At 32.9% G+C, this 24,848-nt stretch overlaps 2 protein-coding genes across 2 annotated transcripts in view; one reads left to right on the plus strand and one right to left on the minus strand.

Annotated features, from left to right (window-relative positions):
• LOC142341689 (trace amine-associated receptor 7c-like) overlaps positions 1-8,871 on the minus strand; it is an 84,205-nt gene extending 75,334 nt beyond the window's left edge. Inside the window, exon 1 of the mRNA XM_075392840.1 lies at positions 8,176-8,871. The gene's annotated coding sequence lies outside the window, so the exon portion shown is untranslated. The remainder of the gene's footprint in view (positions 1-8,175) is intronic.
• LOC142341690 (armadillo-like helical domain-containing protein 3) overlaps positions 1-24,848 on the plus strand; it is a 153,934-nt gene that overhangs the window by 26,263 nt on the left and 102,823 nt on the right. The gene's annotated exons all lie outside the window — the stretch shown is intronic.

The raw sequence follows: 24,848 nt of genomic DNA on the forward strand, positions 1-24,848 counted from the left end.
AAATTGACAAAAAGTCAATATATCAAAATATATGCAAAATATGTATATAAATATATATATATATATATATATATATAAATATATGTATATATATATATATATATATATATATATATATATATATATAAAATATATTGGCAAAAAACCTGGAAAAACTTTAATTCAAGAACACTCTCAAAGGTTGAACAGGTACAAACGTCCCTCTTTGAAGTAAACAAAGATTGTGTTACCAGTTCTTGGTGCGTTAATCTGCCAAATTTAAACAAAATGGACTGAAGAAGCTTATTTTTAAAGATGCTCTTTTTGATGAGAAAAAGCGGAGTTTTGAAAAAGTTCGCCAAAATATTAGCCATAAAATTGCAGCAAACAGTTCGACAACACACCTCTATATTTAGGGTTGAAACCAATACTATCGTTAACAATGTTAACATGTTTGTAATATCAAAACTGGCAAAAAATGACCGGAAAAGGAGAGAAAAAATTTGCAAATATCCATAATCTATGGTTTATTTTAAAGATGATATGTTTTTAAAAGGGAAAACAACCATAAGTTTTGGATTGAAAAAACTAGATATATTTATTTGAAACTACTTATGACGCTAAGTGGAACTGTCATTAGTACAATTTAATTTGATTTTTCATTTTCTGTAATTAACGTACAAAAAGCAAAAAAGCGAACATATTTGAAAAAAAAATATCGACACTTTACAATCCGAATTCTTGGGCTTTCAAAAAAACGCCAATGACATTGAAATTTTGGGAAGCTGGACTGCGATGTTATTGCAAACCATGTTTTTTCAATGTTTAATTCAATCAAATCTCCGACTTGTGATTCCTCCACCCTATCTATAATCTCAGCGTTTCTGTTCTAATATATGTTTTAATGGCTTCAATGAATCCATTGATATATCATCCTCATGATCTGGGTAAAATGGGAAAACCAGACGAGAACCAGTTTCAATTTTTTGTCATTTGGTTCAGTGTTTTAATATGCCCTATTTCTTGCGTTTTATCGGAATTGATTTTATACATTTTCGCATTGTTTATTAATATTATTATTAATAAATTAACTTGGTACCCGTAATACAGGAATACTTTGTTAATTAATTACAAAAAGAGGACCAATTTACAGGATACTGATAGTATTTAAAGTTCACAACCTTAAATTTCAAGAGAAAGTTCAACTGTTTCGGAAATAACACTGCTGGACATGTCCAGTCAAAAGTTGAGTTGTCATTACGCTGGGTGAGAATTTTTGCATAATACAGAACTCTCAAAACAAAATACTCTTCCAAATTGACTGATTTTGTTCAATTAACATTTATCCTCAAAGAACTTTTTGCTGCAGAACGGTTTCTGCATGGTCCCTTGAAAACTTCCCAATAATCATCAAACTCATCAAAATTCATCTGTTGCTTGGTAATGATTTTGCATGACTAATCATTAGCAAGATCAATACATTGTGCTAAATGGAAACTTTGTATCTCTGATGGTATTCTCAGATCCGGGATGTCTTTATTGAATTCTAGAAATGTGCGATGGACGACCTCCTTAGGTAACTTTGTTGATGGAAAAATTTTGCTGCTACGATGTACATAAACGAGCTTATTTAGCGTATTTTTTGGGTTCTGAGGAAATGAACATTGTCAGCTAAAATATTGTTTGTCAGCTAAATATTTTTTATCTCCGAGTGAAGATAATTACAAATTCTATGAATAAGATTTTGACATAAAGGTAATATGAAAAAAATAATTGCCACTCTTGAGTTTTTGCCAAAGTCTTGCAAGAAATCTTTAAAAAAATATGCTTAAAAAATTATGATTTGAATTATACGGACAAAATCTGTGTTGATTATCTGCAATTAACTAAAGGAATGAAAAAAACTTAATTCTCAATTAACTGAATTTCAATCAAAAGTATGCCAGTTCTTGTGACCGCGACAGAAACGAACTCGTCATTTGAAATTTAATAACTGACTGTTTTGGCTCAAAATGGAGACAAAGAGACTCGGTAATCGGTAATGTGCGTTAGCACATAATGTTTCGACCGCACTTATACTTAATTGGGGCTTAATTGTCTACCAAATGAGGAAGAGATAGAAAAAAATATCAGATACTGATCAAAAATAATTGCTCTAAAAAATTGTTCTGATAAAAAACTGATATGTTCAATTGTGCATTCTTTTTGGCCAGTAATAAGGTATATGACCCGCCAATAAAATGAAAGAGCAAGAAAAAGACCCTCAAACATGGGAAAATTTCCAAAAATTAAGAATTTTTTGAAGACGCGTTGTATCAAAGCAGAAACCATTACTTAGAATGCGAAGCCAGAATAATTATTGAACTTTTATTCATTATAAATCGATGCAACCTGTCCGTGCTGACCTGAGGCTATAAGTTGAACAAGGAAGAAAACTGTCGCAAAGCTCAATAATCCAATATATATTTTGAAAATATGTATTTAGCAGTCGAAAGGACCATAAGCTTCCGACTAAAAATTTCGACAGGTTTCCTTGAAAGTCTTGAGGGAACCAATGGGATCTCTCATTAGAAAGCCTTAATTTTAATTTTTCCTTAACAAAAAGTACAAATGCAAACATTCTTTCAAAACACAGACTGTATACAATCCGAAATTTTGTTTGACTTTAAAAAACAACGATTATAACAAAACTAGCCTGGTTATTGCTATTCGTCTATTCGAAACAAATAATTGCTCCAAATATTGTGTAAATAAAAAAAAATTGACAAAAAGTCAATATATTCTTTCAAAAGGCAAAAATTCTTTCAAAACACAGACAGCATACAATCCGAAATTTTGTTTGACTTTAAAAAAACAACGATTATAACAAAACTAGCCTGGTTATTGCTATTCGTCTTTTCGAAACAAATAATTGCTGCAAATATTGTGTAAATAAAAAAATTGACAAAAAGTCAATATATCAAAATATATGCAAAATATGTATATAAATATATATATATATATATATATATATATATATAAATATATGTATATATATATAAAAAAAATATTGGTTAAAAACCTGGAAAAACTTTAATTCAAGAACACTCTCAAAGGTTGAACCGGTACAAACGTCCCTCTTTGAAGTAAACAAAGATTGTGTTACCAGTTCTTGGTGCGTTAATCCGCCAAATTTAAACAAAATGGACTGAAGAAGCTTATTTTTAAAGATGCTCTTTTTGATGAGAAAAAGCGGAGTTTTGAAAAAGTTCGCCAAAATATTAGCCATAAAATTGCAGCAAACAGTTCGACAACACACCTCTATATTTAGGGTTGAAACCAATACTATCGTTAACAATGTTAACATGTTTGTAATATCAAAACTGGCAAAAAATGACCGGAAAAGGAGAGAAAAAATTTGCAAATATCCATAATCTATGGTTTATTTTAAAGATGATATGTTTTTAAAAGGGAAAACAACCATAAGTTTTGGATTAAAAAAACTAGATATATTTATTTGAAACTACTTATGACGCTACGTGGAACTGTCATTAGTACAATTTAATTTGATTTTTCATTTTCTGTAATTAACGTACAAAAAGCAAAAAAGCGAACATATTTGAAAAAAAAATATCGACACTTTACAATCCGAATTCTTGGGCTTTCAAAAAAACGCCAATGACATTGAAATTTTGGGAAGCTGGACTGCGATGTTATTGCAAACCATGTTTTTTCAATGTTTAATTCAATCAAATCTCCGACTTGTGATTCCTCCACCCTATCTATAATCTCAGCGTTTCTGTTCTAATATATGTTTTAATGGCTTTAATGAATCCATTGATATATCATCCTCATGATCTGGGTAAAATGGGAAAACCAGACGAGAACCAGTTTCAATTTTTTGTCGTTTGGTTCAGTGTTTTAATATGCCCTATTTCTTGCGTTGTATCGGAATTGATTTTATACATTTTCGCATTGTTTATTAATATTATTATTAATAAATTAACTTGGTACCCGTAATACAGGAATACTTTGTTAATTAATTACAAAAAGAGGACCAATTTACAGGATACTGATAGTATTTAAAGTTCACAACCTTAAATTTCAAGAGAAAGTTCAACTGTTTCGGAAATAACACTGCTGGACATGTCCAGTCAAAAGTTGAGTTGTCATTACGTTGGGTGAGAATTTTTGCATAATACAGAACTCTCAAAACAAAATACTCTTCCAAATTGACTGATTTTGTTCAATTAACATTTATCCTCAAAGAACTTTTTGCTGCAGAACGGTTTCTGCATGGTCCCTTGAAAACTTCCCAATAATCATCAAACTTGTAGATTTTGTTCAGCATAAGAAGATCTTTTCAAATCAAACGAGAACTGATCGGCAACAGATTGTTGTAAATGAGGCTCTGATTGTAGTCACTATCGGTTAAAAAGATTTCTTATTCGAAGCCCACTTGAGCGCCCGTCTTTGCATCTTTTCTGGTTTTCTGCAATTTGGCCTTTTCGAGAACCATACTTTTGACGGTTAAAGGAGAACTGATAGAATTTTTTTTTGTATAAACTTAATTTTAGTCTCGTATTTGTAGAAAAGAGAACGTTTCTCTTCAAGAAAAAAGCTTTTGTTGCGCCTTCGATAGCCAGTGATTGATATGACTGTCTCACTTCAATTTATAAGTGATAATTATACCAAGATCTTTCACCGAAGATTTGCTTGTAATTTCTGTGTCATCTGCATACAAGTAAACACTACACTTATCTAACTTTTTCACATCAAAACATATATCTTCAAACTTTGCCATTCTCAATTCCAACCTGTTTTCTTTTGACCTTTTGATAGCTTTGTTTACATCAATTTTTAGTGAAAATAAAGTCATTTGAGTTCCAATAATTTTTGTGTCTTCGGCAAAAAGATATTTGCTGTTCTCCATAGAGATGGAAGGTCGTTAATGTACACCGCTAACATAAAAACAGCAAACACAGATAAATAATCTGCAAAAAACTCGAGAAAATGGTAATCAAATCCAAAATGCAAAAGCTTCAACAAAATTGCATTGTGATTTATTGTATCGAACACCATTGCAATATCGAGATAAATGCTTAATGCAGTCTCTTTAGCATTTAACGGAAAAATTTTCCACAGTACTCGAGTTTTTGAGTGATTGTAGAATTCTTGGGCCTAAAACCATGCTTGCGTTCGTGTAAAATTTTCATTAAACGATCCGTTAATTTTCTATACAATAACTTCTCAAAAATTATGGAAACCGCGAACAACATTGACACTGGTCGGTAATTTTTTATGTCAATTCTCGACTCTTTTTTATGCAAAGGTTTATTTGTTGCTTCCTTCCAGCTCTTTGCAAACTTTTGCTCATCTGAAATTTTGTTAAATATCTCAACAAGTAACAACTGGAGCAATGGCGGCTAAAAAGGTTTTCAAAAAAAAAAAACTGGCTGCAATTTATCGCATTACTCAGAAACCGAATGACAACTTAGAATCATTGACTTTACTTCACTTTTAGTGAAATACATAACTTCCAGACAAATTATGGGTCTGTTGAAGCAAGTGGCACTGAAAGAGGGCTCGGGTTTTTTTAATCATTTGCGAAATTTTGATTGAAAGCATTGGCAATTGTCAATGATCCAGAAATGTTGTTTCCATCAAAGTTCATTTTAGTGGGCAGATTACGAATACGGTGAAAGCTGTTAATAGTTTGAAAAATTTCTGTCAAAGTTAAATCTGCAAAGGAATTCATATAAACTGGTTGCTAAATTATTTTCAAGTCTATCAATTATGTTATGTATTTTGACGTCGTTTAGCTGTCTTTAGAATATTCTTTAGAATAGAATGAGACGAAAACTGGAGCTTCCTTTTGCCTTCTAGTTTTCCGAGGGGTAAAGACCATGCAGCAAAAGTTGAGTTCATTTTAAAAATTTAGAGTTTGTGGTTTTTTCTCCAGCTGAGGCATCAAAGTAACTGAATATTTCAGCAATTCTGGGAAGATGTGCGTTTCGGAAAGAATAAATTGATTTTGATTGCTCAAACTTGCTGCTCGAAAAATTTACTCTAGCGCTAATTAGGTGATCGGAAAATGTCGAGTGGATATGAGCAAAAGAATTAGTGTCAGGAAAAATTGCAAGAAAGCAATCATGTTCAGTGTTTTTGTCCTCTATGAGAGAACAAAATCCGTGTTTTCGATAAACCTGGCGAAACGTTTATTCATAGGGATTATTACTGCTCAGAAGACTCCAATCTATTCCGGTAAGATTTACATCACCTACTATGAGCACATAGATGAGATCTAAATCGTTTTTTAAAACATTTTCATGAGCCGAACTAATAATATCTTGTAAAACAGCATCAAGCAATTCTACTTCTAAGCGATAAGGCAAATCATACGGTGGACTGTAAACTTTTATAACAATTATTGCCTGCTCTAATTTGCAAAAGAGAGCCAAAGTTGCAAAGTCAATAGGAAATTCATCTTGGATTGTATCACTGTGAACTTTAATTTCTTTTTTCAAGCCAATTCCAACTCTTCCATGGCTACCATTACATCGATCAATTCTACTTACTACGCTGTAACAGTTTGAAATAAAGACACAAGTGCGATCAATTCTCGAATCAAACCACGTTTCGCTCAGACAGATAATATCGGGTTTATGAACTTGAGATGAATATCAAGACTAATTCTTCGATTAATATTCAACAAGGATCTACTATTGATCTAATATTGTCCTTAATATCTAGTTTAAGGACAATATTTTGCGGACTGGTAGTCACGAGGTATGGGTTTTTTGATCTGTAAACGATTGCACTCTATTAGGGTTAAAATTTGCCCGGATAAATTTTTCCATATGAAAAAACTCTTGACCTTTGATGCAGAAACTGTATTTTTCGTATGTTTTTTGTTGCCTTCAACGGAAAGAAAGTTTTTACGTCAACTCCGGAGCCTTTTAACTTTGAAACAGAGGGGAAAATTTTTCTGAAAGTCCAAGCATTATGAAGTTAACTACACTAGGTCTATTCTCTTCGTTTACCAGCTTCCCTAATCTGGAGCAGTCATGGATTACATTTTTCAATCCCATTATTTGCTCGAAATTAGATACTACTTTTTTTGTCCTCATTCGTTGCTTCAATTCTCGAAAGGTGGTTTCTGATTCTCTGGTATTATAAAGTTTTTTATTTTGTCGCTAATGTGATTTTCTGATTGTTGATTTTTTTGAGGTTTAGAGTACCCACAATACGTCTTTGATTTCATTTTGTAGCTGCTCAATTTTCGCTTTGCAGGAGTATTGTTTCAATTGGTTAATATCTTTTCTGATTTCAGACAACTCTTTCTGAATGTGTAATAAGTGATTGAATATTATCCGACAAAGAATCAATATCGGCTTTTGTTACTGGAAAAATTTACGGGAAAATTACGGGAAAATTTAATAAACTGGTGTGAGCATTAGGCTTCGCTTTTTGTTTTTTTGTCATCTTTGGAATACTTGGTACCCGAACAAGTTGTCCCTGGTATTGAAAATGAGAATGCTAGACAAAGCCGTTACTCCTGTCGAAAAGAGCCTACGGCTTTTTCAAACGTAAAAAATTATCACCAGAGCACTCGATTGTTTCTAGGAAAGAACTGGTTAAGAGGAAAAATCTCACTGGATAATTGGATTCGTCTTCTTCTAGTTCGTTCACCCAAAGAACACTCCAAGAACACCCCAAGAAAAAACCCAATAAATGTAGTCAGATCGCAAAAACACGGGGGGAGGAGGCAAATATATTTGATTTTTGGGGACTATAGTTTGTAATTTGAGCTTAAGTTCAGATAAAAGTTTCTTTTCCGCTCTTTCGTTTTCTTTCATCAACTACCACGCAACATGAATCTTGTTGGACATGAATCTTGCTTTTTACCCTGTACTAAGAGAGCGCTCAGACAGTTTCTTGTTCACTACATACCTATGGTCACAGATGTGTTGATGTTCAGATACAAAGTTATTTTAGATCCAATTGTCTCATATCTATCTGATTTTAAAAATTTTACCATGCTTATTTTTTCTAATTTCAGCATCACTTGTCTGTTCATATTACCGCCCTGAAACACGCTGAACTGTTAGGAAATGGGTGAACTCATTCTTGGTCGTCACAATTTCAACGCAGTTATATTGTGGACATTTTAAACTAATTTGTTTCAACTGTTGGAACTTGTTTTAAAAAGCTTACCTTTGTTTTGGGCAATCCAAGCTGTGATAAAGTGAGCTAATGAATGATGAACGGGTTTGTACATTTTTTTCTGGAAGGTCACTCGAGCGTTATGAAGGATTCTGTCAGGCTGTGTCGTAATGTTAAGTTATGCCAAAAGAAAATCGCTAATTGATGTAATCGAAGTCTTCTATAGACATAAGTCAGCTATATTTACTAGGATATTGCAAAATAAAAATTCTCTTTTGAACAAACTTTGCGCTCTACCAATTAGCCATGTAAATAAAAAAGCGACCATATAATTCATAAATATAAAAAATTTTCCTGGGATATTTTTGTTTATTGAGTTATGATGTTTCTTTCATACCAAGACTTTCTTTGTCGGCTTTCATTGAGCTTTGAAGTAGGAATTTATTGTCTCAAAATAGCAGATGACGAATTTTTGGCACACATTAGCAAAGTATGCACATATTAATGGCCATTGTTGATGTTAATAAAAACAACCTTTGATACAATAAAAATAAATTCTGCACTGCAGATGTTTTCACTAACAACAGTACTGCATGGATAGCCACGAGGTTTATGAAATACTTGCAAATAGGAGATTATTAACTCAATGTTTATTATAAGAAATTTCTGTGTTTTGGTGAGAGCGAAATTTGAGAGAGTTTTGAAATGTTGTGTTGGGCACTGTTGGGTTTGTGCCCTCACAGCTCGGTTGTTCACACATATCCTGGAGGGCACAAAGGGATTAGAAGTAGTCAACTTGGGGATAAGGAATACACGAAACAGTAATAATTATTGTATGACATGTAATGAATAAGAAGTCGTTTGTGAATGCGGTACAGTGTCTGTTTAATTTTCAGGCACTTCAAGTGAAAACGAAACATCAAATTTTCCACAAATGAAGTTATTCCCTAATCTAAACATCAAAGCGGCAGTGAAAACTATTTATAGATTGAAATAAATTTTGAGCTAATATAGACGTGGTATAAAAGTATATTAGATTTTAGTTGAACTTAAACCTTCATTTAATGGTAAAGTTGTTCCAAGAAATGGAAAAGTCCTACAAAAGATTTATTTGATTAATTTATTCCATTTTAAATCAATTTACACTGCGTAAGATACCTTTGAGCATACGATACCGACAGCCGAGGACGTTTCTGCCGGTGTCTGTTCCAGGAAACAGCAGGACTTAGAAAGTTATTTCTATTTTCACGGATCATTTATTTTGTAGTAAATTTTACAAGAATTAATAGATCCAGTTAAATAGTTCATTTACAACAGAGCTACGGCAGCCAATTAATACCACAGGGATGCCGAAATGTTAAACTTACTCGAAACTTGAAATTTTTCAAGCTTATTCAAAATTTCTTGAAATTTTTCAAGCTTATTCAAAATTTGCAAGAATCTTGCAAGATATCAATATTGGCGAAAACATAAATAAGGGTTCGAGTGTATTGAAAAGTGCCATTGGAAGAAATTAACGCTTGCTAAACAGTTTTCAGGTTAAAGAAATTATTTCTGAACACTTCGTAAAGTTTGAGACATTGATAACCGCGTCCTATTTTCATTATTTGCTGATTTTTTTCATTATTCTGTCTCAAATTACCAAAAATTGATCTTTCAATATTAGTCATTATTACCATTCAGGTTCTGTAATTTCGCTATTGCTAAATTAAAGCATTTTCGTACGTAATGTATTTTGCAGCAAATCGCCGAAAATAACAAAGTAAGCTAAAATATAGCATTCATATATAATAGAAGTGGCGTTTTTATAATCTGAACTCGATGGCTCATTCTTTCAATCTATTTTTTGTTAATCTCGGAAAATAATAAGAAAGTACAGACAGCCCTTAAAATAGACTTGGACATGTATGAACAAAAGCTAAAGCAGCTTAACGAAATTTCTTACATGTTTTGTTAAGCTTAGTAAAAAAAGAACACTGAATTCAATCCATTATTGCCGTGCAAAAACAACTGAGTAGATTGCGCAAAACAAAATGCAGTGCAAACTATCAATAAAAGAAGCAATGTCATTACTGAAAAAATTTTATTTAATCAAATTGGAACCCAAGAAAAGTTAGTTTTTAAACCTTACGTGTTTCCAAGATAAACAATCCGATAACTGCATGCCAGGGTCTCTTTTAAATTCCTCAAAAATATGATTGAAGACAAGATAAAGAATTGCAGTCCTGTAAAGCTTTTCTAACGAATGATTTTTCTAGTTTTGAGCTTTTGATTTTATAGCCCCAGTACTCGAGTCCAGTTCTTTCATTTTTGCTGGTTTTCCAGTTTATAAGTTCACGGCCCTCGCCTTCATCAAATGCTGGCAGTTGGTTCGTCTTAATCTTCAGATGTAATTTATACGCTTTAATTTCAAATAATAATGCATAGGTAGAATTTTATGTTTTCGTTTCAGATCTCTAGATGAATCGAACTTTTTTCTAAAGCAGCTAGCTTTAACTGCCCAATTAAGTTGTCTGTCCAGTGTTAGAATAAGATTTTGGTTGATAGACTGAATGATAGCTGCTGAATAATGTATGTGACTCAAAACTAACGCGTTGAGAATGAGTTTTTTCTTATTGTCTGGAATTGTTCTTCTTATTGTATAAAGTCTTAATACCGGCAGCCATTTTTTTAGTTTGTGTTTTGTTGCTTCCTGGAACGTTAATAATCTATCAATCTGGACGCCTAAATGTTTGATTGCCTCTTTTTCATCAATGACTACAATCTCAACAGCCATATGTGTATTGGTAGTTCGTTTTGTTTTGCTAAAGACTATGAATTTCGTTTTAGAGGCATTGAGACTTAACTCATTTGATTGGAAAAAAAGATTAATTTTTGTGTTTCCATTTCTAAACTTTTTTGCCGTTTTCGATTGAGGTATTAGATGTGAGAACGATTGTGTCATCTGCATATTGAATAAGTTCTGTTTCGTTGTCAAGGTACTTATGCATGTCATTTATGTATAAATTGAATAGCAGTGGACCAAGGACCGTTCTTTAAGGAACTCCTGTTGTGGGCTCAACTGGATCAGATAGAATGTTTTGTATTTTTACTTGCTGCTCGCGATGAGACAGAGAATTTAAAACCTATCATATCTAATTTTTCATCAAGGATTTTGTGGTTTATGGAGTCAAAAGCCTTGGATAAATCCAGTAGGGCAGCAGATACATATTTACTTTTATCAGTTTCTGAGCGTATAAACTCAGTACAGTGCGTGATTGCATCTGTGGTTGAAAATCTTTTTCTAAATCCATATTGCGTTTTGGTGATGAGCTTTTCACTCCATAAGTAATCTACAATTTGGTCTCTGAGAACAGGTTCAAATTTTTTTGATGTACATGGTGTGAGTGAAATTGGCCTATAGTTTTCTGGATCCTCTGTGTCTCCTTTTTGGAAAAGTGGTATTACAATGACCTTTTTTTAAAGATTTAGGAAAACTCTTTAAGTGCATCTTTAAGCGCCAGTGCTGTTATCGATGAAGGGCCTTGTTGTTTACTTACCTTGAGATGACGTAAGGCGTCGTGATATTCCTTGTCTGTAAGAAAAAAAGGGAAACTGAATGTTCGTTCTGAAGGGTTGTTTTTCTCTCTAAGGCCCCTGGAAACTTTTGGTCTTTTATGTCGGCCAAGTTGAGAAAATCAAAGAAGGTTTGCCATTTTTATATTCTCGGTTATGTTGTCACTTAAAACGTTTCTCAAACATTTAATTTCCGTTCGCGTTTTTCTCCGTGTTTCATTTATCAGTTGCCCTTTTTGCCTGTCCGTTCCCGCAGCTTCAATGAGATCTGCGTAAAATTTGTTGAATTCATTTGTTTCCGATTTTAAAACATCTTGCTTTATTTTAAAAAATGTTTTGTAGTTCTCGTCGTTTAAAAATTTGTCTCTGGAAGTTTTAAGAGACTTATTTTTTTCTAGTTAGCCATTTATCAGCCAGTTGAAAACTATTTTTATTGTTTCGTATGAAACATCTTTGAGAGGCGCATTGTGATTTAGTACTTGCGCTAGCAGATAATCAAAAACTTCAACCATTTGAGATGGGTTCAAATTGTTGTTATATAAAAATGACCAATTTAGTTCCCTTACAGATTTATGGAAGCTTTATTTTTTATAGTTGCTCTTGTCATGAATATATATGATTAATCGGGGTTGTTTTGATTTTGCATAGCAGTTGAAAGTTCCTACAACACCAAAATGGTTACTTTTTAGGTTTGTATCACAAGCAAAAACTTTTTCGAATAAGCTCGGTTCACATATGAGATAATCAGTTAATGTTTGAGTGTTTGAGTCGTTCGAGATTCTTGTTGGTTCTTTGTTACTTTGAGCCTGTAGTCCATAGGGTATAGTTACTGTACACAGTTTTTCCCGTTCTCCTTTTTTTAAACAATGAATGTTGTTGTTTAGTAAAACTTGTTTTTTACTTGCGATGGTGAGATTTTTCCAGATAGACTCAAACAGAGGGATAAATTTGTGCAGATCATGGCTTATTTTTGGCAACAGATGTTTTGGAACCAGTGCCATAATTCCTCCTCCCCGTTTTTATTGTCAGACATTAATGCTGACCTGTCGTTGCGAAAGCATACATATTCGTCTAAGAAAGGATTGCAGAAATTTTCCTCCTCAAATTTCGTTAACAAGTCCTCCGTGAAGCACAAAAATACAGTTCGTAAATGTGGTTATAATGTGTTTCAAGTAAAAAGTTTTTTAGAGAAGCTCTGGCAATTCAGGCACAAAAGTTTTTATGCGCTTTTTGAAGTACTTTTTGAGTCTGAATTTGAGATAAAATTGCTCCTGGATTTCAAGGTCACCAGATCGAAGGAGATTGTATTAATATGAAAATAAACGAAGTGAAATTCATGGTAATTGTAATAGAATTAGCAAAGCAATGGGAATAGAATTAGCAAAGGAGCTTTTGACTTTTTTCACCCAATATTTGTGGCAGTTTTATGACCAAAAGTCAACAATAAGTTACTATTTGTGTGCAAATGATCATATACATCACTACAGATGAATCTGCGACTCTGCTATTTGACTCTGAAAAATGCAAATAATTTGTACCAGCTCCAGTTTTTCATTCGTAAAAGTCTGTACTTTCACGAGGGCATCCCAGACCATGCTACTTTTTTAAAGCTCTTATGTGTCTAGAGATGCGGCTAGGTAATGTGCGTTCACACAAAGTTCCGAGCCAGCTCATCCACATTTTTGACTTAATTATCTATCCAATAAGTGACAATATGAGACAAGACAAACTCAAAATTTCAAATAACAACATTAATTTTGTTGGTGTTTGAAATAATTGTTGGTCTTTAATGCAGTTTTTGCAGTTTTCAGTTTTGGTTCCTTTGTTAAGAGGGTTAATTGCGATCTTTAGAACAGAAGAGTCAGACTCGTTTTTGTTGAGCAAAGTTGCCTTTTAATGATGTTTTGAATAGCCGCCGTCACCCGCTCTACGACTATTATTTAGGCGCTCTCTTTATCAAAATTCAAACATTTTGATTGTATTTCTGCGCTGCTTTTTTAATAAAAAATCTGTTTACATTTTTTAACTTTCTGATATCAAAGAAGCCAATGATGATGGTGATGTCAATGAGAGTCAACGATGCCAATGAGGGTCGTAATTTTGATCCCGCTGGAAAAGTGAGGTGAAAGAAAACGCGAGAAGGTGTGAAGCGTAAGTTTTTTGGAAATTACTTTAAAGTGGAGTAGAACTTTAGAATATTAGTACTTGAACAAATTTTTAATCGCTCCTCAACGAAGTTTGAAGCAATTTTTGTAAGCTTGCGTGTCTTTTTCCGAAAGTTTTTTGCTTGACCCTTTTTCATTTTTGCGCTGTTATTGTAGAACATTCTTTGATTTCTCAAGTGACTTTTTCACACTTCTCTCCATGATGTTGAGTGATCTCAATTGTGCTCACTACTAAGTAAAAGCGAGTTTGTTGGTAAAGTAAAATCGGTTGTAACGATACAGATTCTTACAGCCCAGTGGTAATGGCTAAAAAGCCAAGACCCTGAAGGTCGCGGGTTTGAATCCCACCGAGGTGGGAGGTTTTTGCACCCATAAACAAAATTTTACTTAGGCTATAGCCCTTTGAGTTATTTTGTCCCGCCTATCTTTCGCGAGCAATTGGTCCGACGTTCGTTTGTGAAAGCGATTTCTTCTCACTTTCTTCAATTTGACTGGTATCGATGTTCTTTTCTAGTTTTCTGAACTAATGGTTTCAAAAGGTGTCGCACGTTTAGGTGTTGCACGTTTGTTGTAATAAAGCCAAATTGTGTTGTTTTAATCAATCAAAGGGCATTTATTGATTTCTGTGATTTAGAAATCCACAGAAAAGTTGTATATTTTAATAGGATATCAGTAATCTTTTGAAGTGTTGCCCGTTTTGCACTTTATTTTGCGTATTCGAAGCTATGTAAGTTTTAATTGATTTCGAATTGGTTTCACTTTGTCACAACTTGTTTTCAAGAAAAACCAGTGGTCCAATTATGTAGGTTTTTTGTTTTATCCGTTAGTCTCATCAATGGCAAATGTTATTGTTTGCTAATGAGGCATAAATAATTTTAATGTTAGTTTTTCATGACTATTTCTTTCGTCTATTTTTTTGGGTTTTGTGTGTATTTATTGTCTTCTGTTGTCTTCTCACTCAATTTCATTGATGACAAATTTCATCGGTTGCTATTGAGGCATGAAATGATAGAACTATTTCCCTCAGCTCATAGCCAAAGCGGTCTTTGACTTTGATAAAATGTTTTCAAGTATTAGAGATTTTTTCACTCTTTATATAAATGAATTTTTGAGTATTGTCCGTGTTGTTGCTTTTTTTGTGATATTGTTGCTTAGTATGAAAAAGAAGCAATTTTCATTGGTTTTCTAACGCTTCCTATTTGTCGTCCTGTTATTGGCTTCGAGTTTTACCGCTTCATCTGATTTAAAAACCATTTTTATGAAAAATGTCTGCGAATTTTTGAATCGTGCCTTTATTTGTTGCTTTTTGTCCCCTTTTTTCGTCATTGATTTACCGACTAAGTTATTACTAAGAAAATAATGAAGTCCTTTGTGCAATTACCCTTGTTGTCTTTGTTTCGTTTTTAGATGATTGGACATTATATATTTTAGCCAGTTGTCTTATCAATCATTTTGTTCAACAAAGATGACTCTGACAGTTTTTAGCACTCGTGGTTGTTTTTTTGTAGTCCTGTTGTTATTTGTAGCATTTAATAGGGTCCAAAACGTCCTTCGACAAATTTTTTGGTCAGTATTTACTTCTGTTTTTTAATAACTTTGAAAATAAATATCTGTTAACGAACTCTTTTGTATCGAAGCATCGGATTCAGCAATCTCATAACCTTATGTGCACATTGCCTTTCTGTTTAATGTCACAACGTTTTTGTTCTATTTAAGATATGAATTGGATCTGACAATGACAATTGATTGCTATTAGTTGAAGTTTGTGCGGCGGTAGTTGAAATTCTAAGTCGACAATAATATTTACTCTGTTTCTTTCTGTTCTTTATGTTCTCATATTGTGCAAAGACAGTTTTCCTGATCATTTAAATTAGTATTCGTAACATCAAGTTTTTTTTGTAACGGTATGTGATGTCACGCTCATTCTCTACCTGACTTTTTTGTTCCGTCGTTTATGCAACATGTTGACTAAGTTGTGAGCTTCACGCCATTTTTCGCTCCTATTCGGTCTAGTGTTTTTGTCCGTGTAGATGGATATTTTTGGTCACCCACTAATTTTCTTTTTTCCCACTACGATATTTGTTTAACGAGGTGCTAATTCGTCTGAAGATGTTAACACTAACAAGAGTTTGTTTACGAAACAATTGATACGTTTAACTTTTTCGTTTGAGAGACTTTTCCTGTTATATACCAGCTATTTTCTTCTTTGTCTACATTTTTTGTCATTTCACTCTTTTTTAACCTGTTTTTTATTTATAGCGTTGCTCATCTTGTTTTAGTCTGTTCAGTTAATGATTCAGTATGCTTTGGCGTCTGGAGGGAATTTCTATTTTCGGAAAGTTCTAAATATGGGATCACGTTTTGCAGTTTAATCTTTGGAATACTTACTTCTATTTTACGTTATAAAAATAATAATAGATGTTTTATGACTCCCAAATTTGTATTTTATGCTATGATTAAGAATTGTATGATTTAGTTATGTGTTTTTTCCTACGATGAGTCCACGTTATTTCCAAATTTCTGATTTGCCAATTTTCTGTTTTTTCTATGTCTGTTATTGATACCCAAAAGTTTGTTGTATTGTTAACTCATTCCAAGGAAGTGTAAGTTCATTAATTATATAAAGTGCTATTCCTTGAAATGGTTGTTTATAAAGCTGCGTTTTTGTTGTTTTTATTAGTTTTTTTTTGCACATCCAGGATAAAATGCGTCGTTGATTCTCATAGTTTGATGTTACTTGACAAATTTTGATTGCGAGCTTATAATTTACTTATTTGGACTCTAGTTCAAGACTTGATCGGCTGTTTTTTTATTTAGCGTTACCTTTTTCGTTCTTTTAATTCAGAACTTTTGCGTGTGATTGCTGAGCTACCTCACTTTGTTCCAACTTAATAGTATTCAGAATTGATTGAGCAATATTAAGCGAAAACGTTCCACGTCAAAGAGCGAAATCAACGCAGGCTTTGTAAGCCGATAAAGGCCGGGCGCTTGAACTAGTGTTTGCAGTCAGTTCATTGAGTTATCAATGTTCCCTAGAGTTCACTGCTAAAGGGTTTATAGTCCTCCATTTTAGATAAATTCGCCTTTTTTGATCAAGTCTAAGAGATTGGAGACATTTTTTGACATTTAGAAAAAATTTGGCTGTCGTACATTTTCTTGCTTTTTTTCTAATCGTTGCATTGCCAACTTCGGGCTGTCCGGATGTTTTATTGCTAAGAACATAATGAATTCCTTTGTGCAATTTGTTTGTTGTTTTTGTTTCTTTTTTAGATGATTGGACAGTATACTTTTTAGCCTACTCCCTTGTCGATCATTTTGTTCGACAATGTTGACTCTTACCAACTTTTTGGCACTCGTGGTGTTTTTTTGTAGTCGTGTTGCAACGTTTAACAGTGTCCAGAACATCCTTTGACAAATTAGGAGGCCAGTATTTGCTTCTGTTCTCATTTTACAATTTTCACATGAATAATAGCTGTTAACGAACTCTTTTTGTATCAAAATATTGGAGGCTTCAGCAATCTCATAATCTTAAGAGTAAATTGCTTTTTTATTTAATTTCGCAACGTTTTTATTCTATTCCAAATCTGCATTAGATCTGACAATTGCAATTGATTGCTATTAGTTGAAGATTTTGCCGCGGTAGTTGAAGTTTTTTGGCGCCCATAATCTTCAGTCCTTTTTTCTTTGTATTTTTTATGTTCACGTTTTACTCAAAACAGTTTTCCTGATCATCTGAATTAAGATTCCCAACATCAAATTTTTTGTAACTGTATGTGACGTCACGCTCATTCTTTAGTTGAACTTTTTGTTCTTCATTCCTGCAACTTGTTGACTAAGTCGTGTGCTTGACGCCATTCTTCCCTTTTATTCGGTTGTTTTTTTCGTGTACATGGATATTTTTGTCACTCATGACTTCCCTTGCTCTCAATATGATGTTGTCTTTTTTATGATGGTATTTATTTCATTTGAGGATATTCAAACATTCTTCCTGTCATCAAAGGTGTTTTTAATATGAAATAAACCATGTAAAATTCAACTATATTTGCATTATTGAAGGTTTTGATTTTGCTTAATCAGTGTTTGTCTAACTCATTTAGAAATCGATTGATGGCTTCCGGTTCAAAGATAAATGTTCTTATAACGCTCTCTATTGTTCTCAGGAAGAATGCCATGGACAAAAACTTTTGCTAATGTAGCTGTAAAAGTCACCAACAGAGAACTTGGATCATTTTTATTGACTAGTCGGAATTAATTGTTTAAATGGTCAGTTCACCACACTTGTTAAATTGTAGACTCTATGCTAAAAACGCTTTTGTTGCAACCTATTTTGGATCAAGTCTGGTTCGGTTTTCTACCTTCCTGCTCTTTACCCGGCGTTGCTTAACGTCTGTAGATCGGTCTATCAAACTCCTTGTTGAGAAGACCAAATTAATGAGCCGTGTTTTCAATTTTAAATGGATATATTGAAACAAGGGATTAGCTCTTAGATTAGTTACAGTCGTGCGTGGTGTCAGTTGGAATATGCAGATCATAAAAATATGATAATCTGGTATGCAAGGAATCTAACAAGGCCATGCTAGCTGAGCCGACATTGGTGGGACAGATTTCACAGAGGCATGAACAAATCTCTGTCCCAGTTGGTTTATGAGTCAATCATGGTCAAAAATGTGTCAAATATTGGGTACGCGTGTTAGTTAGATAATGACAAGAGTAATTACAAAATTTTTGTTAAACGATCCTTAAAACCGTGAAATAATTTTTACTCAAAGTATTTATTTTGCCAGTTGCAACCAACTGGTTATACTTTCGATTTTAAACACTGACTTGACCTTTTCCCAAAAAAATTTGAAAGTGGATGCTCTGAAAGTGGATGCTCTGAAAGTAGATGCTAAGCTGGTATTCAATGTTCTTTATTGGAACTTGACCATAAAGCGCCTATTTCTAATAAATTTCTAGTCTGCTAAATTTTCTTAAATTTTATTTGTCTTTGAATCAAGCAAGGCAACAGCAGAGAAATTAGATTGCTTCATTGAATAGTCCATTGAGTAGTGAGATTTTAGTGTTTGAGTGCCCAAATTGCCCAGCAAATCACTAAATTTTATGCGGACAAGTAATTGGTTCTGCCTTATGTTGTATCAAGTTGGGTGCGATTTTCGTTCACTTTTACCGTATTTAAGTTCGTCTTGTACTCCTTTATGTAAAAGATCCTCGTTATGTTTGGCCAACGATCTCTAACTGTCTTCTGTGGCTGCGGTTTGTGCGCCTAAATTTTATCTTTGAAAGACAAAAAGGGAGTATAGCCTCAGGCTGTTTACAAATATAGAGCGTGTTTTGAGAGAATCGGGAGGAAACAATCTACGAATCAGCAGGTCAAGATAACTTGGTGATTGTTTGGAAAGGGTTGTCGGATTAGCTTTGATCTCTGTGAACGTAGTTATTTCACATTGCAATTTGGCTTGAAAACCGCAGAAAGAGAAATGTTAATCATGAACTTGACACTTTCAAACTTGAAACATAGGAAATAAACGTAACTAATTGTTGAAATTTTAAATGCTAAAAACTTTAGTTGGTATCTCCGGTATCTGAGAAATGAAATTATTTAACCTTCTATTCATTTGTGGTTTCTCAGAAACCCTGAAAGCAGGAGTTTCACTGCCAAAAATTTTAATCTAAAAATGACTGCATCATACACTTTTCACTGCCATATATCAGACAAGGAGGCTCGATAATGTGCGTTTGCATATAACGTTCCGACCCCGTGCATCCGATTTTTTTTACTTAACGGTCTAGCGAATGAGGAAGAGATAGAAAACATTCAAAAAGTCACATATTGTTCAACAATTCAGTAAATAAATAGAATAAAGTAATGCAGCGGTAAGGGGTTGATTAAACCTGCCAAAAACGAGATTACTGGAAAAGACAAAAGCAAAAGTCAAATAAAACAAACAATAGTTACACTTAAAAATCGATGTCAGTTTATTACTAAAAGGATATGAGAAATATCCTTAAAGAGACTGAGTAAATATTCAGAAAGCGATTTGCAGAAAGGGCAAAGTTCAGAAAAAAGGTTTCCAATTTTGAACATAATTATTTTCTAAGTGATTCAAATCATTAGGTATCAGCTGAAATCACTAAAAAGGGTAATTTATAGCTCCTTATTTATAATTGAGGAAGCAACTGACACTTGTTAATTTATGCCTCTTACCTAAGCAGTTCAGACCTTTCATCATCCAGATCATACAACTACGAAAAGGAGAAGAAAAACCGGGAAATTTTCAAGAAACAAAAATCAAATTATTTAGCACGAAAATGTTGTCGCAGCCGATAAAACGATAATCTATACACTGAGAACAATATAAGTTCCACTGCACAACCTTTCACCGGCAATGGGACCTCGCCATCACTTTAATATTGTTGCAAGGAAGCAAAGAACAACCTCAAAAATCCATAAACAGACTTCTATAAATGGAAATGCGTAGTATCAAATTCAACAAACCCTTGGTTAAAAACAACAGTTATGAAAATTGGATTTCGGCCCGCTAGAAAGATGATACGGACCGTCTCTACTGCGATTAAGCTAACTATTGGAAGAAAGAAGACAAAAACTAAAAAACTGAAAAATCGATCGATTTTTATCAAGACAAATCTCAAAAATCAAGAAACCCATAGGTTTTCAAATAAAAACAAATACATATCGATTGGCAACTCCGTAGGTATCTAAATGGGCTTGTTAATAGTGGAAGTCAGTCGTAAGACTGCAAAAAACAATAAAAATGGACAGAACCCAAAAATTTAACAAACTTTTACGAAATCACAGTACTGAAGCAATTAAAGCCATGAGATTTTTAAAACCATTAAAAAATTGTGTTAAACTGGAAGTATTTTATTGCTTCAACTGGGCCACATTTGATTATCAAGCAGTCCTCATTGTGAAAAAGGACTACGTGAAAAAGGAAAAACTTGAAATTTTGACCGGTATCGATAACTTGATGAGAGTTTTTTTTGAAAACATATTGTCTCAGTCGTTTAGATATCAGCCAAAAAATAAACAAACAAAAAGTAAGGGTTTGCGTCTGCAAAATTTGATGATACCTATCAATATTTTGACTAAGTTGAATGATGTCAAAATCAAGATAGAACTCAAAATGTTCAAAAATCTTTTTATATGAAAATGTTTTATCTGAAAGTCCTTTAAACCATTAGCTTTAAATGAAATATTTGTATTGTTTCGGTTTTGCGTCCAAAAAGCAATTGAGATCTTTCGCGATCTAGAAAAAGTTAGGCCACTGCAATAGAATAACAAACACAGGTTAAATTAATTACTCAGCCGTCTCAGTTTCGCAGCCGTCAGAACCATATAATTACAAAGAATTTTATATATGCTCCATAGAGAATTTTTAGACGTTAATTGCACCTTTCCTTATTGTGGTATTGTGATATTTGGTCAAGAAAACAAATTTGAACCTCAAAAATAGGCAAGCCTGCAAAAATCACGACGTTTTTTTGGGTAATTGTAAAGCCAAGAACGATTGATTAATTAAAACCATTACCCAAATTAAGTTTAGAAGTCGGCTTTGGTATGACGTAAAAGGTGCATGGTTCAGAAGTTCACTGATGTTTGCTTAAAACAAATATGTACATGGTCAAACGAGCCAATATTTATCAGCTGAAAACACTGTTTAGTATTATTTGTAGCATTTAAGCATTTAAAGAAGCCAATTGGATTTTTGAGATTCTGTAATGAGTTTTCAAAAAGAACAATAATTTTAGACAAAACACGAATTTAATTTATTTTTTTAAGAAAAATAATTCTTCAAACCCTTAAAAAATAGGGGCTCAAGCAAAAATGTTGTGTTTATTGTAGTCAGTACCTTACCTAAAATTAACAAAAATTGCACAAAATAGTTTGAAGAAAAGAGCTCTATACAGTCTGCACACCTCTTTGACTTTAAGAGTCGAAGAGGAGAACAAGACTGGTAGCCCAGATATGGCTGCGCGTCCAACTAAACATTAAATGCTTCAAGTTTTTTGAAGTAATTTGACAACTGATATTTTGCAAAAAACCAAAATAAATTATGCATTTTGGATAAATATTGAGTTAAATTAGCAAAAAACGGGCAATATTTTAATTCGAAGACTCTTACAGGAATCGAAAACAGCATTAGCTCTTTAATGGAATTTAAAAAAATGCGTTATTAGCTTTCAGGTCTCTATTTCGAGCAAATTTAAACAAAGTGGGCTGAAAGAGCATATTTGGCAATTAGCAAACCTTTAGCTGAAAAAGAAACTCGGTTCAATCCATTCAGCAACGCTCCTCTATCTTTATAATTAAAACCAATAAAAGAATTGTTGATTCTTCTGAGATTGACAAAAATTTGGGTCAAAATACGGAAAATATCAGCAACATCAAGCGAATTATTCTACTATTCTCAAACGCTTAAACCTCATTATATCTCCGGAAAAAACGAAATTAAAAAAATCTTTCAACTCTATTGTACGCTGGGCGGGCTTTTTAATGATAGCGCTCACAATTTCTGTGATTAATATAATGATCGGCGAAATTTGACTGAAAACTATTTGAGTATATAGTTTCCCCCCGCAACTAAAAAGGAGTCGGTGCGATAATTGCATTTTCCTTGATTCTTAATATAAGACTTATTTCAATCAAGTAATGGCTGTAGTACTTATATTTGCCACAGTTTTTGAAAAAAAAATGGACGTTGCGCTAGCCCCTTTTTTAATCGGAGAAATTTTCCTTTACTCAGGGTACCCAAGATAAGTCAAAATCCCTTTAATATAAGCATTATTTTTGATCAAATGTTTTAAAATTGACACCATGTTTTGGTCATTTCAGACAACTTGTGGCCATTTTTAGGGTATCTCTAAACAACAATTATGTTTCGAACACTCTCTCTGTAGAAACTGATTAAATAAAAAAATGCGTTTTTGAGAAACAAAATTTTTCAGGCTAAGTTTTTGACCATATTTAGAAATTTTAATGACTTTTTTATGTCTCTTAAGTCCTTTTTCTATTGTTTTTGCATTTTTTTAGGTTTTGATAAGCAGGAATAAATTCGCTTCGAATCTGCTCAAAAATTTTTAAGATAACTAATCTAACCTATGTGCTTTAGACGATGAGTATACCATAGTAGAAATTAACTGGACAGCAACAAAAAGTTTGGATGCAAGAGTGTTTTTTGTGATTTTTTTTTTCAAATTGGTTATTTTCTTCAAGCCTTGAAAGTTTAATCACCAATGGGCTGTTATGAGCAGTGTTTTCTACTAAATTGGCTTTTCTGCTCAACTGTTGTTTTCTATAGTTTGTGGAGTTTTTATTGTACAGTGTACTTCCTGTAAAAAGTACGCAATATCAAAAACAGATATTTGTGAATCGAGGGTCAATCAATTAGGCATTGGAGCTTTTAAAATTATCGAAGTCTGTTTAAATTTATAAATAAAGAGAGGAAGAAGTGATGAACGAAAGTCAAAACATCAGTGAAACTAACAATTATTAGTATTATTGATTTCGTTTGTATCACAGCAACACAGCAGCAATGTGTAAATAAAGAGTCTCTATTGAAATTTAACGCGCTGAAAATGCAATTGTTTTTTCCTTTTTTGCAGCAGCTTGCTAAAACACAAAGATTTTGCTAATGTAAACGATTCGGCAATACTCATGGTACCCAAGATAAGTCAAAATCCCTTTAGTATAATATAGCATTGTTTTTGATCAAGTTTTTCTTTAATTTAGTCCATGTTTCCATTCTTTAAGACAACTTGTGGCCATTTGAGGGTATCTCGAAACAACAACTGTGTTATTTTTCGAACACCTTCTCTCTATAGAATTAATTACATCAAAATATGAGTTTTTGATTCTAAGTTTTGAGACCATATATAGAAAATTTAATAACCTTTTTAAGTCATTTTAGTCTTTTTTCTGTTGTGTTTGCATTTTTTTAGGTTTTGGTAAGCAGGAAGAAATTTACTTCAAATCTGCTCAAAAAATTTGGAAATAACTTATCTGTCTTTGATAAATAAGTAAACCTATGTGTTTTAGACGATGAGTACACCATAGTAAAAGTTAATTGGACAGCAACAAAAAATTCAGATACAAGAATATTTTTGTGATTTGTTTTTCAAATTGTTTATTTTCTTCAACCGTTGAAAGTTTAATCACCAATGGGCTGTTGGGAGCAGTGTTTTCTACTCATTCGGCTTTTCTGCTCAACTGTTGTTTTCTGCTCAACTTCTTGTAAAAAGTACGCAATATCGAAAACAGATAATTGTGAATCGGGGGTCAATCAATTAGACATTGGAGCTGTTAAAATAATCGAAGTCTGTTAAAAGTTTTAAGTAAAGAGACGAATGAAGTGATGAACGGAAGTCAATAACATCAGTGAAACTAACAATTATTAGTATTACTGATTTCGTTGGTATAACAGCAACACAGCAGCGATATGTAAATAAATAGTCTCTATTGAAATTTATTGTTCTGAAAATGTAATTGTTTTTTCCTGCTTTTTTCAAACTTGAGCTGAAAATTAACTGCCTTTTTTGCAGTAAGTTGCTAATGTAAAAAAAGATTTCGACAATACTTTTTCAGATATGGTTATGTGATGAATTTTATGCTGTGAAATTTAATGTGAAACATTTTATGAAACATTTTTTATGGCTAAAGCAACCCAGTATTTGATCCATACATATTTGCATTATCTTCAAAAACATATATAGAGTAGCTGTGAAAATAGGCAGTTAATTCATTTGATATTTTGAAACAGTGAGTATTATCGCATTTTGTTAAATTGTGCGGTAATCTAATTAAGTCGACCATAGTTGAGTAAATAAAAAGAGTTGACCATATATAGAAAATTTAATAACCTTTTTAAGTCATTTTAGTCTTTTTTCTGTTGTGTTTGCAATTTTTTAGGTTTTGGTAAGCAGGAAGAAATTTACTTCAAATCTGCTCAAAAAATTTGGAAATAACTTATCTGTCTTTGATAAATA

This window comes from Convolutriloba macropyga, chromosome 6 (genome assembly GCF_964194025.1).
Source record: "Convolutriloba macropyga chromosome 6, txConMacr16.3, whole genome shotgun sequence".
In the NCBI taxonomy this organism is placed as follows: domain Eukaryota; kingdom Metazoa; phylum Xenacoelomorpha; order Acoela; family Convolutidae; genus Convolutriloba; species Convolutriloba macropyga.